The 14,785-nt window shown below is 49.1% G+C and overlaps 1 protein-coding gene across 1 annotated transcript in view; it reads right to left on the bottom strand.

Annotated features, from left to right (window-relative positions):
- Nucleotides 1-14,785, bottom strand: part of SDK1 (sidekick cell adhesion molecule 1) — a 510,043-nt gene that overhangs the window by 111,957 nt on the left and 383,301 nt on the right. The gene's annotated exons all lie outside the window — the stretch shown is intronic.

The raw sequence follows: 14,785 nt of genomic DNA, 5'->3' as shown, positions 1-14,785 counted from the left end.
CACAGTCACGGGGGGATTGTCCGCACACCTGACCAAGGAGGGTTTGTTCTTTGCAAAAACCCGAGCCATGTTCCCCAGGCCTCTCTCCCGTTCACAGCTGGGCTTGCTGGTTATTTCTTTCCTAATCGTTTAACATCCTCTCCATCTTCAGACTTGGGAGGATTGGGAAATGACGGTTGAGTCTTCTACCACGTGAGGCGTCAAGAGCATTGGGTTCTCCTGGCCTCCTCTGGCCTTCCAGCTGTTTTTTCTCCTTTGCCTCCAGTGACCCCAAAATGAAATCTCCCTACGGGTCTGTCCTGGCGCTCCTCCTGTCTCCCTCGGCATCGCTCTCCTCCCTCCGCGGATGGCTCGGACCCTTGTATGTGGCCTTCACTCCTATGGACTGCCAGGTGGACTAGATAAGTTCTGGCCATCTCTGAGTGAGTCCCTCCGACCCCACAGGCCTGCAAGGGCCCCTGTTCTCTCCCTGCCAGGATGAACCCCTTGTCCGGGTTCCTGCCATCTGGTCATGATACCACAGCCCTCTGTCATCAAGGATGGAAAACCTGTAGCCCCATCTTGGCGCCCCGTTCTGCGCTGTGCTGGTGGCCCCCACTGCCTCTCACAGCGATCTGACTCCAGTGACGTGACCCTGGTTTAGAAGCTCCTGACCTGTTGTTTGAATGACTTTGATAGTCTTGCTCAGTGAGTTAAACACAGAAGAGAGACTTGCTTATAAAAGACCGAAGGTCCAGGCCACTGACCACTGCCTGTAGGATCCATAGGGCAGTCACTGGCTTGGTGAGTCACTGGCCTGGTGATTTGCCTCCCTGACTGGCTGTTGGAAAGCCGCCAGTCTGACGGCACCCTGACTTGCACCTCCGGAAGAAGCCCCCTCCTCGCCAGTCACCCTGCACAGCACACCTGCTTGTGTCCCTCAGGTACAGCCCCAGAATGCTGTGAGCCCCGGCTGCTGTGGCCATAAAGGTGGATTGGGCATGGGGGCAAGGTCTTCCCTGCGGCCCCGCACTCCAGGCTGTCCCCGGCCTCACCTGTGCCCCCTATTACCCAGTCCTTCCTGTCTCACCTCCCCTGGGCTCTCCAGGTCTCCCTGACTTTACACACAGTCCCCAAATGCATCCCCATCCAAAAAATCCTTCTAGGGACAATTTTTCCATGAGGTGCTCCCCTTCCGCGAAGAGGTTTCTCCCATAGGCCCTCTGTGCACTCCTGACAATCGCTTTCTGGGAGCCTGGCTTGTGAGCATGGCTGCCTCGAGGCTGGGGTCCCTTCCTCCTGTAGTGTCCCAGCTGCCGTGGGGATGATCAGCTGCTGTCCCCAAGCACCTGCCCCTGCTTATCTCTGAAGTGCAAGTGGCCTTCTCTGCGTCTGTTCCTCCTCACTCATCAGATCCAACTCATCTCAAGGACAAACAGGAAATGCCCATACCTCCCTGTGCTGCTTCCCAAGATGCCGAAATGCCAGCGAGGACTTGGGCCCCATTGTGCTCAGAGTGGGGCCCGAGGGGAATGGCAGGACAGGCATGGGGCCAGGAGAACCGCCTGCTACCTGCTGCCTGCTTTGTGATGCCAGGACCTCGACCTTGCCTGTGAAGCGAGGACAGCAATGACATCCCCTAAATGTCACCAGGAGACTCTGACAGGACGGGAGGTGTGAAGGGCAGGGGACACCCGGATGCATGGCACTGTGCTGTGATATCCCAGGGGTAGTTTCCCAAGGACACTCTTGGGCAGAAACTAATCAGGCCATTCCTATGAGCTCCAGCTTGCCTTCCTGTCTCCCGTCCTGCCTGCTCACACACCCACTCTGCGGCCGCCCCGCCTTCCCCCCACAGATACACCCGCCAGGCTTCCAGGGTCCCTGATGTCTGGAGTTCTGCTGGCCCTGGAGGACTCAGCCCACAGCTCTCCGTGATGCACTTTGCAAATGTAGACCACCGACCCAGAGCCCACACTGCAACCCTCCTCCCCGGGGCTCTAGAGCTTTAAGTGACCGTCCCCCCATGCAGTCCCCCAGGGCCGGGGACCACACAAATAGCCATTATGTCCTAGAGCCACTGGAATTACTCCAACTAGCCATCCTGGGCCTGCTCACCCCGCCTCGCCCGCTCCTTCCCGGGGAACCCACGAGAAGGCTCTCACCCACGGTGCGGCCCCCTTCTGCCTGCTGACTGGCCCTGCTGCCTCCCCGCGTGACATCCCACGCACCCTCCTCTGCAGACTGTGAGTAGGACTCTATTCGTGGTGAGTCATCTCCTGACCTGTTGGCCTCACCCTACCTGAATAAAATCAAGAGTTTAGGTTCTACAACAGTAGGACACAGGCAACTTTGTGACTCTACCTTTCATGCCACTGTGCTCTTGGCTCCAGCGCCCTCCTCCCTGCCTAAGGCCTGCTCACCCTACCTCGCCCCACGTCAACCTCGCATCCACAGGAGCCTTCCTTGGCCACTCCGGCCAGGCCCCCGCTTGCTTTTGGGCTCCCTTCCAGCAGCAGGTGTCATCTGTATTGGCCAGACTCCAGGTCAGCCGTCCCTCCCACGTCCCCCAGCCTGGGAGGCTCTGCAGCTCTTTATAATCTGGCACTGGGCACGAGCCCCCAGACCTGTAGCATGGCAGGTGCTTAAGAAATGTTTGCAGGGTGAATGGGTGACTGAGCGGAACAGAAACAAAACCCGACGACCGGAAAAACGAAACACGGGTGAACCTAAAAATCCAACATGAGAATTAGGAGAGATGCTGAGCGGTCCTCAAAATGAATAGGAAAATATTTCTCTTATGACGCTTAATTTGGTTTGACAGTTGTGACTTAGCTATATGTTGACCTCCTCCTGAAAATGACATTTGTGGTAAAATGTTTCCCTTGGACTGACCCACATTGTCTCTTGCCCTACAGTATTTTTGGCTCTGCGGTATTTTTTAAAGTCCCATAAGAGGACACAGAAGGATCTGATAGACTAATGAACAAGAAGGCCAGTTCAAACCGTTCATCTTCTATAGATTTCCCACACTGGTCAAGAAATAAAAGAGAAGAGTCATTGTCAGGGTGTTATTAAGCACAATCAAGCCGACACTAAACATTTTGAAAAATCCGAGCATGTACTCTGCCGCCGCCTCTCACCGTGGCGCCCAGACACTTAGGCAGAGGTGTTGTCCCTCTTATCCAGGTGACAGAGTCATCGCTGAAGGAGCCAGAGAGCGGGTGACAGCCCTCCTTTGCATACTCAACAGGCTATTCAGAAATAAAGTCGCTCTTTTTCTTCTGATTACGACAAAGCAATTCCACCAGTCAGAGCTCATGAGAGTTGACACGCTGACAGATACTGATGAAGAGAGCCACCAACGGCCCTAACCTCCCTCCGCGATGAGGGAAAGGGGAGAGAGAATTAGTGATCAGAAGTTCCCACCTGCAGATCTCGAAGTGATGAGGCAAAAAATGTCTGGCCTCTGTCGCTGTAGGAGACAGAACACAGTGGAAAGCCTTTCTAATGTCAGCGGTGACAGGAGCAGGTGGACCGATAAAGAAGGAAAGGAAACGTTTTGAAAGCATGGGAAACTCTGTCCCTAGAGTTTGTGCTGTGACCCACACCCCCAACAGGCAACAGGCTTCTCTGGGCACCCTTTTTCCACGTTGCAGGCCCTGTTCTGGGCCGGAGGGGAGCGCCCATAGGACAGATGAGGCCCCGGTCTCACCAGGCTTACGTTCCCAGGAGACTATGCAGCCAGTGGAGAAGAGCCTTTCTGTGACGAGGAGGAGCAGCTCGAGAGGTTCCGGCCCTCCTGGCCTGTCTGCTTCCTGAGCAGCGAGCTGGGAGCCCAGGCTGGCCCACGCCCTCCAGGCCAGGTGAAGCCTCCGAGCCCAGAGTGCCACTGGGAATGCCCCCTGCCATGCACAGCCCTGGACATTCCAGGGAGAGCTGGACTTGACATTTTTCAAGCTGTGGGATTTGGGTTCCGTGTGAGTGAGTTCTAAGTACCGCCAGCTTGACTCTTAGCGGACACTCTGGGCGCTCTAGCCGGGCTGGCATCTGGCCCCAGGAGCCTGGGCCTCTTCCCAAGGGGCATGGCCTACCATCATGGGGACTCTCAGCCCTCCTTGGCTCTCTGAGCTGGAGCAGTTCCTGCCCTGAACTGGCTTGCCTTTCCAGGTGTTTCTGGGTGTGCTCCTACAGCCTCCCCAAGAACACAGTCTTTCCTCAAATGCTTGCCTTGACCTTATTATTTTTATCATGAGATTCCACTTATTAAATACTTGATATGTGTGTGTCCCACGCTAAAGCTTTCAACGCTCAGTTCTTCCCATCGCACGTCCTGGTGTGTGTGGTCTTCGCCCTCAGCCAGCCGGTGGGAGCCCATGGACCCTCCCATACCCAGGGGCCTCAAGGCCAGCTCTGCACAAATGTCCCTAGGGGCCTGCTTTTTGGCGCTGTGCTTTGCTGCTCAGCCTGTTCCTTTCCAGCCTTGCCTGGGGCTGAATGGACCACAGGGGTCCTTGCTGGTCCCACCCATCCTGCAAAGGTCAAGGGCAAAGCTTCCACTATGAGTACCTTATTGCAAGAACCCTCCCATCTCTTGGCCTCCAGATTTACAAATTTGCTCTTTAACACTCTGATGGATTCTTAGAAGGCAAGAAATCACTGAAAATAGTATACAGGCAAGTGGACGGTTTTGAGCAATAGTTTACGGGAGCTTAATGTGTACACCTCCTACTTTCAAACGCAAGGTCTTCATAACTTCAGTCTCTTTGGAGGCCGACAACCATTTGTTCCCTGCTGGAAGGCTGGGGCGTGAGTGTCTCTCTACCTGTCAGAGCCACGGCTGCTTTTCCCCCGAGGCTCCAGGTTGGTGCAGGACTGGGCCACAGGGAGTGGACGAAAGTGCAGAATGGAGGCGAATCCAGCTGAAGGGAGTGGAGGAGGAGAGCCATGGTTCTAGAATTCTCGGGCTTCACACTTGGCTTTAAAGCCCTGGCAACCTGGGCATGAAGAGAAACACCCAGGCTGTATGGGCTTCTACCTGGAAGAGGAGAAATGAGATACACTGGTCCACCTGGACATCTGCCCCGAGGCTCACTGCCGGGAGAAGTTCACTGCGAGAGGCCACGCTCACAGGTGGGCATCTAGCACCCAGGAAAGAAAACAAAGCCCGGCCATCTGTTCATCAGCCCGTGATCCAGTCCCTCAGTGCGAAGTGCCCTGGGAAGTAGAGAACATCGATCGGCACCTTCACTTTTTCCAGGAACGCCGCGGACGGGGGGGCCACCCTGGACATCTGGGGTGCCCCGACCTCCGTCCCCACTGCTCTGTAGTTATGGAGACTGCAGTCGGCAGACTGGCGCTTTATTTTATTAGCCCATGATGCTCTCTGAAACAAGTCCTTTTAAGAAAATGGTGCCATTATGCACAAACAAGCAGTAAGCGGGCTTTTCTTCCCCTTCCCATTTTTGGAATGGAAACAGTTTTATCTGTACCACTAGTACCTTCATTACAGGAAACCTGCTCGAAGCAGCCTTTGGAGGAGACCCGATGTTATTTCGGCTGTTAGAGCACAGTGAATGGCTGCAGACGGCAGGGGTTTATGGAGGGACCGAGAAGGCAAACAGAAGCGGCAAATGAAAACATAAAACATTTGCATTCTCCCCATCTATGTGCACCATAAAAATGCAGGGGGACAGGTTTTGCTCACCTACAGTCAGAAGTTACTAATTAAACAAAGCATTACTGAGCCAGAAATGCCTATAAAAGCTGCTTTCTAGAACTTTAACCTACATCTGAGCATCGGCTTACTATAGGGCCTGGCAATGCGCTCCTCCAAGGATAGGGTCTTTTCTTCCATAATTCACTGGAGAGAACGCTGAGTGTGATACAACCTTCCTTGTGTGCTTTCAAAGCAGTCAGAATTTAAAGGAAACTTTTCTGCAAAGATGATGTGATTGAGAAGTGGATCAAAGGGAAGAAAATACCAGTATCCTGTCACAAAGTGTTTGGGGAGCCAAATCCTCCCACCTACAAGGTCGCTTGGCCATGATGTTCACAGCACCTGGAGATGGGGCACAGACATTGTCTTCTTCCTGGGCCTCCACCAACCCCCAAACCAGGGCGGTGCCTTCTTCCCGCATTTTGCACAACCCCAGGCTCACTCTGAAATCACCCCCTGCTTTCAGCGTGACGAGTCATCAGATGGCCGCCTCCTCACCAGCCCTGCTTCTCTGGCCTCTTATTCCTCTCTGAACTCTGGCTCATGGCCAGGTGCAAGGCAAGAGAATGCTGGAGTCTTATGGCATAGAAAGCCTGGGTTCAGCTCGCATCCATACAAAGAGAATTAGGTGAGGAATATTCCAGAGGCTTTGCCTACCCCAGTGACAGTCTCCAGAGCCCTGTTGCTCTGAGTTTAGGAAAGTTGGAGCCTGACTTGACCATGGAACCCACTGAGATGTTCTCAGAGAAGTAGCTGGTAAGCTGAAGGTAGGCTTCACAGGGGGTACTCGACACAGGCGAATCTTATACACAGAGGTCGGGGACATAGCTACTGCGGCCCAGAGTAGATTTCATTTGTACAGAAACTCATGCCTAGAGAAAGCAAAGGCGTGCTCATCTTAGATCAGAAATATGACAAAGTGTTCTAATTCTCTCGCAACCCCTCAGAGGAGGTATGACTATCCCTGCTTCACGGCCCAAGAGCCTGAGCTGGGTGGCTTGCTTGTGGTTGTGCAGCTGGGACATGGCAGAGCTGGGGTTCAAGGTTCAATGGTTCAAGGCCATTTGCTCTCATGTCCCTGCTTCATACGGGCACCAGGTAGCCTCAGGGAACTTGTCTGTGGCCTTTCCTGGGAGAAGAGTCGGACAGTGATCCATGGATGGTGGCAAACACCCAGGAAGGGGAAGGATGGGGTTTCCCAAAAGATCTCACAGCCAGAGTCCTGGCAGTAGGAGTGGGAAGAGGGGCTGCAGACCTGCTCTTCCCCTGGATGAGGGCCAGTGAGCATTGGAAGGCGACGTGGGTGGGTTGGGGTACATTCCGCCAGGACTTTGTAGAGAAGTAGCAGTGGAGTGTCTGCCAAGGCCTTTAAAGAAACGCCCTTTGCTGATTTTTAAAGGCATACCTTCTGCAATAAGTCTTCGAGATTAGTAGGAACAGGTTGAAAAAAGAAAAGCAGGATTGGTTCAGCCAAAAGGAAAAAAAAAAGGATATCCATCCTAACCTTTGCAACTTCATCATGAAATTTCCCTGGGATAACTAAGTATATGATTGAAAACGGGTCCAACATGTTCAACCCAAACTGAATGGACTAGGACAACAGAAACCAGGGTCGCAGTCTGTTGAAGGAGTCAGTTCAGAAGTTTGAGGAAAAGGGCATTTTTCATGTGGCCAAGCAGTTACTGGAGAAGGCCGCACCAGCTCTGTGACGGAACCAGCTGGGGGCTCCCAGCACACCACGTGGTGAAATGCCCATGGTTTGTCTTCTGTCTTCTTCTTGGCCATGACCCTGTCCAAAGGAGCCTGGGAAAAGTCTATAATCCTTACCTTCTGGGCTTTGGAACAGAGCTTCTGTTTATAGATGACTGTTTACTCTCTAGGAACATTTAAACACAAATAGTCCAGATAATGAGCTTCAGGATGAAAAATTCTCTTTGGATTTTCAACGATCTACACCACTACCAGAATTTTTAGGCTTGCGGAGTTAATTTTAAAATACTTTGGAGAGAATAGCTATGAGGGACTTCCAGTTTGAGCAATATGGCAGACAAGATAAACTTTAAGCTTAGCCTCCTGCCCCAAAGCCAGAGCAGTGCTGGATAGGCATGACGGATGTCTTCTCAGATGCCTGCCAGAGCGCTGGGGAGCAAGGGATGTCTCTCGAGACCAACATAAGTGGGAGTGAAGCTGTAGTCAAACCCACCTCGAAATCTAAGCAAGCACTGCCTGTGGGAGAAGGTGCTTATAATAATCACAGCTTCTGGGCGCAGAGAGAAACACAGTGGACTTGAAATAGGGACATAATCACAAGTGTGACTGGCTCAGAATTAAGACCTAATGATTAACTTAAGATTTTGGCAACTTCAAAGTGCATGGTACAATTTTTAGGGCAGCTGGTGGGGGAAGGTGGGGTCGGGGCCCATGCAAAGGTGTCCAAGCAGGTGCCAGCTCCCTCAGGTGGGAGGACTGCCCACTTACAGGGGGATTTGGCAAATCAATAAATAACCAAGGTGAGTGGGAGCCAATAAAGGCTAGTATGAATGTGGAAAGGGGCGGCTTGCACAAATAGATGCTATTGAAGTGTATTTGGAGGTGCTGGTATGAACTTGTGATTGTCAGTGTATAAAGACAGATACGGAAATAGACCAAGGTGGAGACATGTGTGTGCCCAAGGGTATGTATTTCCTAGCTCCGTGCACTGGAGGAGGCCTGGAGATCCAGGGGCAGTGAGCACATCTAGTGGCCAGATCTTGGTTTCTAAATACCGCTCTCCACTGAAAGGACCCAAGGGTCCTAGGAGAAATGGGAAAACAGAGCAGCAAGAAGAAGAGGATCCTAGAGTACTCTGTTGTGCTGGAAGACAAGGGTGTGCTTAGAGTAATGGGGGCACGTGAGGAGAACACAAAAACCAGGTGGGAAGGCCAAAGGCAGGAGGGTCAGAGCACCAACGGAAATAATGATAGCAGTGGAAGAGAATCTGTTCAGTAAGATAGGGATCCGTGCGTCTACACTGATATCAACAAATAAATGAATAAATAAATGGGAGGAGAAAAATTGTCTCCTGCAGGAAAGTCCAAACAATAAACACAGAAGAAATGATTGAATCAGAAAGGTTGCTATTTGGCGCCCTCGTTGTACTAATTACTTCAGGCAAGAAATTTCAGTGGATGACAAAAGTAGTGGATGTGAGTGGGAAGGGGAATGAGATTTTCAAAAGTCTCAAAGTACCTCCCTACAGAAGACTTAACAAACTGTGAAGCAGAGGAAAGCAGCTTTACCTGGCAGACGCCATTTTAATCACATGTACAAAATTAACTCCACCAGTGATGTGATCCATCCACATCTTATTCAGCCCAACAGGATGCAGAGGGAAGAGCCCAGCATCACTTCCATGACATTCTGACCAAAAATGGGTGAGCTGGCTCTACTCATAAAGAAATGTACAAGTCAAATTGAGAGGTATTCCAGGAAACGAAGGGCCTATCACCTGCAAAATCATTAATCCCCCCCAAAATCAAGGACTGGCTGGGGAACTAATCCAGGCTGAAGGAGACTGGAGAGATGGAACAACCCCAGTGGCAGTGTGTCACCTGGGGCTGGATCCTTTTCCCACTGAGGACACGTTGGGCCAACGGACCAAACTTGCATGGGGTCTCTGAGTGAAGGGAACTTTCAGTAGTATTCTTACGACTTTTCTGTAATTTTGAAATACTCTCGAGGTGAAAGGCAAACATGAACTTCAGGGAAATCTCAAACTCCTGCTAGAACCTTTAACCACTGGTTGCAAGCCGAGTCGCGGTGAGCACAGCACCCTGGGGCACATACCTGGGGAGTCTGTGTCACTGCAGGCACCGCACCGAGGACCTTCACCACCTGGGCGCATGAGCCCTGGGGAGAGGCACGGAGCCTGCACAGACCATGCTTCCCTGTGGAACTGGAGCCTTTAAACCCATGGGAGGAGACATGGAGACGTCAGATCCCTATGCCCTGCTCAGAGACCCAGCGCCCAGAGTCCCTACAGTGGGACCAGTACAACAGGAACCGTGGCTCTTTAATTCACTGTGCCACCCGGAAGTTCTCACCCACAGGACAATGTTCCACCCCATCCCACTCGCTAAAGCTCAGCCAGGATTGGGAAACCCAGAGCATCTTCAGAAGATACCCTTGAGGCTCCTGGTCTATGTCTGAGTTCTGTGTCAGCAGCCCCACCTCTTACCCTGCCTGGAGGGCAGTCAAATCTTTGCTTATGAAAACTAATGAGAAAATAAGCTATTGATCTTAAAAGCCAAACCAACAACCAGAAAAGTCCAAGTTCACTTTCAAACATGAAAACGACAATTTCAGCTCCTAAGTAAAGCAAACAAAAGAGCCAGCATGATCAAGCTCTGTTTATCCCAGGAACACCGCAATGGCTGGACACTAGAGTATCAATGTACATCATCTTACCAACAGATGATGGAAGAAAAACCACGAACGACTCAACAGACACAAAATAATACTTTGACAAAAATAAACATGAATGATTTTTTTTAAATTCTAAAACAAACAAAAACCCCACAACTCCTAGCAATCAGGATTAGAAAAGAGTTGTCTTAACCTGATATAGGCTAGGTATAAATACAAAAATATACCATAAATGTTGTAAATGTCATAACTGATGATAAAGCCTTAATGGAATTTCTTGAAAGTTAGTAATGAAGCCACCACTGTTCTGTTACTGTTTCTGTTCAATCACTATGGGAGTATTGAATTATATTCACCCCCCCATCCAGATTACAGAATAAATACATTAAAAGAACAAAAACAGAGAAACAGGATTTCAAAAGAAGAGAAAAAACGGTCATGATTAACAGACAATAGGACTTCTTTGTAGAAAACCAGGGTAGAATTAATAAAATAAGAAGAGAATTCTCAAGAGTTTTCTGGCTACAACCCCATCCCATAAGGCCGAGATGTAGCTTAGTGCCAGTCATTAAAATAAGAAAAATATTTAAAAATCAATTGTGATCCTATATGCCAGCAGGATGTCAGAAAATGTATTTAAAATTATATACACATTAATTAACCTTCATGGTGATCTTGCAAATAGTACTACTGACCCCATTTCACAGATGAGGAGATTAAGGCTCACAAAGAACTTAAGAAATATGCCCAGGATTGCAGAGCAGGGAAAGAGGGGGGCAAGGCAAATGGCGCACAGGTCTGCTTGAGGCAAAGCCCACACTCCTTCTACAAGTTTTCGAGCCATGCTGATGGCCCCTGGCTTTTCCTGTATTTTTTCAGAACGAAGTAAGGGTAAGAATAGATAGCCCAGTGCTTTTGCCAAGAAGAAAACAGCTGACAAAAGTAGATTTAAGCAAATAGAAAGGGTATACGTGTCATGTTTCTGAATAGAAGACCCACCATCCTAGGACATCAACAAGAGTAGCCAGACAAATCCTAAGCACGGCAAGGGCAGGGGGTGCGCGTGTGTGGGGGTGAGGGTCAGGAAGACCTTACCAGATATGAAAAACACATTTTAAAGCCTTTATAATTCAAAAATGTGGCATTTGTGCATGAGTAACCAGACTAATAGAACAGAATAAAGAGTTCAGAAATAAACCCAAGTACCTATGGGAATCTAACATTATAAATCAGGAAGAGGGAAAAAATGGGACTTTTTATTAAATGGCTTTGGGATAATCACATAGCTATTTGCAAAATTACAAAAATGGATTCATACCTCAGTCCATATATGAGGTCGAATTCCAAATGGTTGGGGAGCTAAATGGCAAAAAAGACAGTGGTGGTAGAAGTCAGGTGAATTCCTTCCTGACTGGAGGGTGAGGAAACCTTTCTGCCACTGACAACCTAAAAGCATGCAAGAAATGATAAATCTGACTTCTATTTTTTTTTTTTTTGGCATGGCAGAAATTCAAATATATTGCTGATGGGAATGCAACATGTTTCCACCTATAGCAGAGGGATCTGTTAAAGTCTAGAGAATTTACATATTCATTGTCAGATCTAGTGATCCCACTCCTAGGAATCCATCCAAAAGAGTCAAGATTCAAGGCCGAAGACAACTTTTCAGGCAGAATAATACCCCAACCTGGGAACTCCACACCCTAATTCCTAGGACCTGTGAGTACTCGTTACCTGACTTTGTAGATATGATTACTGTTAAGTGCTTTGAAATAGGGAGATTATTCTGGATTATCTGGGTGGGTCTGGCCTGTTCCGAGTCCCTGCCAGTGGCTCAGATAGGCAGGAGGGTAGTCACAGATAGGAGGAGGAGGAGTCGAAGCCCAAGAAGGACTGGACCCGTCACTGGTGGCCCAAGGGGTGCAGGAAGCACGGTCACGGGCCTAGGAACATGGTGGCCGTGGATGCTGGGGATGGTGATGGGCAGCTGGGTTCTAGAACCATAAGGGGTGAATTCTGACAACACATGAATGAACAAGGCCAGCGACACCCTGAATTTAGCCCAGGAAACCTGTGTTGGCCTTGTGACCTATGGAAGTGTGAGTTAGGGCACGAGCGCTGTTTGAGCCACTTAGGGTTTGGTCCTTCAACACAGCAGGAAGACAAGGGGTGCACTGCAGGGGGAGCCCTGGCACATGGGCATGGGGAGGGCTGCGTCTGCAGGAAGGGACAAGGAAGATCTGCCTGCGGGATGTGCAGGGGTCCTCAGGACCCGCCTTCAGGCCAATGGAGTGAGAAGCAAGGAACACAAGTGTGTGTATTTGTTTATGTTGCCCATAACAAGGAAGGGTAAACCAAAATCTAATATGGGACTTTTGGGGGACAGAGGCCACAGGATAGAGGGGGAAAGAGGAACATGAACGTCTCTTAATAGACTTTTTCCATGGTTTTGACTCTGAGCTCATGCGAATGAGTTACATGTTGGAAAATAAAGTAAATTTCAAGTATTTTAACAACTTTTTAAAGTAAAATGATTTTTCAAGAAAGCAGTCATTAAAAAATGAAAGCAAAAGAACAAACGAAACCCAACCCTGAAATGAATGGACCTAGTTTTGTATGAAGCTGCTGATGTAACCACACAGAGAAAATAACTTAGAGCTCCGTATTTTGTCTGTACGTCCATAGCGCGACACAGCGACACAGCCCAAGGACAAATACACCGCATTCGGCAGTCTTACTGTGAGGCGTAGCGTTGAAATTATCACTGTGAAACTCTTTGTACGAGAGTAGGAGAAAGAACATAAGTAATGATGTTAATATTTCTAAAAACACCATTTTAGAAAAAAGGTATTTCAACCATAAATTCAAAGTTAGAGTAATCTTAAGTTTGACTGGAAATACCAGCATGAACTCATGATGCCTTTTTTCTCTGTCCCCTGGAAAGGACTCTGAGATCATACCCTGAGCCTAAGGCAGATGATTAATCGACTGAGCCCCCCAGGCACGTCTGATACAAAGGAATATTTAATTAATCATATCAGGTGTGATAAGGGCATTATAATTTTGAAAGTATCTGTATTTTTTTTGGACATTTTTTCCCCAATTTATTTATTTTCAGAAAAACAGTATTCATTGAAAGTATCTGTATTTTAATGTGAAGTTTTTGTTGAAGGAAATACAGACATACAGTCAAGTACACTGACCACAGGGTGTGCACTCAGATGTCACCCACATCCTGACTGAGAAGCGACACTCCCAGCGTGCCGGGGCCTTCAGTCACCCTCTCCAAGATGGGACCCCAACACCAAACATTACTTTTTCTTGTTTTGGAACTTTATATAAATGGAATCAAACAGTGTCTCCTCGAAAACCTGAGTCTGGCTTTGCTTGCTCAACACCATGTCTGTGAAATTTTGTCCGCAGTGTTAGGCACATGTATAGGCAGAGACGCAGCTGAGAATTTCATGGTGGAACAACATGCTGTCTGAGATGTGCTTTAAAACCCTGAAGCCAAATCAAATCATCAGGCCCTACACCTTAAATTTAGTGATAGATATATGTCGACTATTTCTCAATGGAGCTGAGGGGGATAATGTATAAATATGTATATAGAAATAAAATTACATCCATGTGTATCTACATATGTATAAAGAAGTTAAACTCCCTAACCAGATGAGTTAGAATTGGTCTTCATGAGATAAAGTGATTTTTCTCCTGTATTTTCCTGTGTTTTAAAGTTCGCTGTTCTCATTTTGGTTTTCATTCACTGGGGACCTCTGTCCTCAGCTCGGTGTGAGGTAGGGACGTGCTGTTGATTATTTCCTGAGGAAACGGGCTGTTCAGGCCCTTATGTGGATGTGCCCCGACCAGCTGATTCTCACTTTCAGATTCCTGCATCTGTTTTCAGAAATTGTTGCTTAATGGAAGTTTTGTGGATGCATGTGGACTTCGTTCCCTGAGTTACGGCCAGTTTCTGAGAGCGAGTTGTCTTACAACAGAAAACAAGCACCGCGACAAAAGTCCCCGAGATTTTACTGGAGGAGAGAACTGCTGTGACACTTCCTCCTTCCACAGTTTGTCTCCTCAGCTTTTTTATCTCCTGCTCTTGTGGGAACTGGAACTGTGGCTCGTGTGGTGCCCCCAGTCCTGGGGAACCCCGCGTCCAGGACCCTGTGGGATTTGTGCCTGGGGCTCCTTGAGCCCAGTGCCTCCCACCCTTGCCCACCCTGGCTCCAGTCCTCAAGCCTCTCTGCTGGTCCTTGACTGTGATGTGTGTTCCTTTCTCCCAAGAAGGAAATTCCTCCTTTCCGTATAGTGCTTGGGAACAAACCTGCTCTCTACATGTTGCAGACACGTTCCTTCACGCAATAGACAAGTTGTACCAAAAAATAATCTTATTTGTACATTTGGCAGCTTATTGTTACACGGAATTCAAAAGAAATAAATCAGCTATGCTATCCAATTTGGGGACCTAGTTGGAACCGAAGCTCAAATGTGAAGCCGTCTTATGGCTCTGTCGACGGTCCATGCAGACCTCAGCCTAACATCCTGGCCCCCTTACCTTTCTACATCCTGCCCCCAGCAGCTCATCGTCTCCAGTATCTGGCTCTCGTCCTCCAAGCCCCCGCCCTGGGAGGCACTGTGCCCCCGACTAGCCATTCTGTAGACACATCAATCCCTTGA

Source organism: Neovison vison, chromosome 14 (assembly GCF_020171115.1).
Source record: "Neovison vison isolate M4711 chromosome 14, ASM_NN_V1, whole genome shotgun sequence".
Lineage (NCBI taxonomy): Eukaryota > Metazoa > Chordata > Mammalia > Carnivora > Mustelidae > Neogale > Neogale vison.
This window is presented reverse-complemented; position numbering and strand designations above follow the sequence as displayed.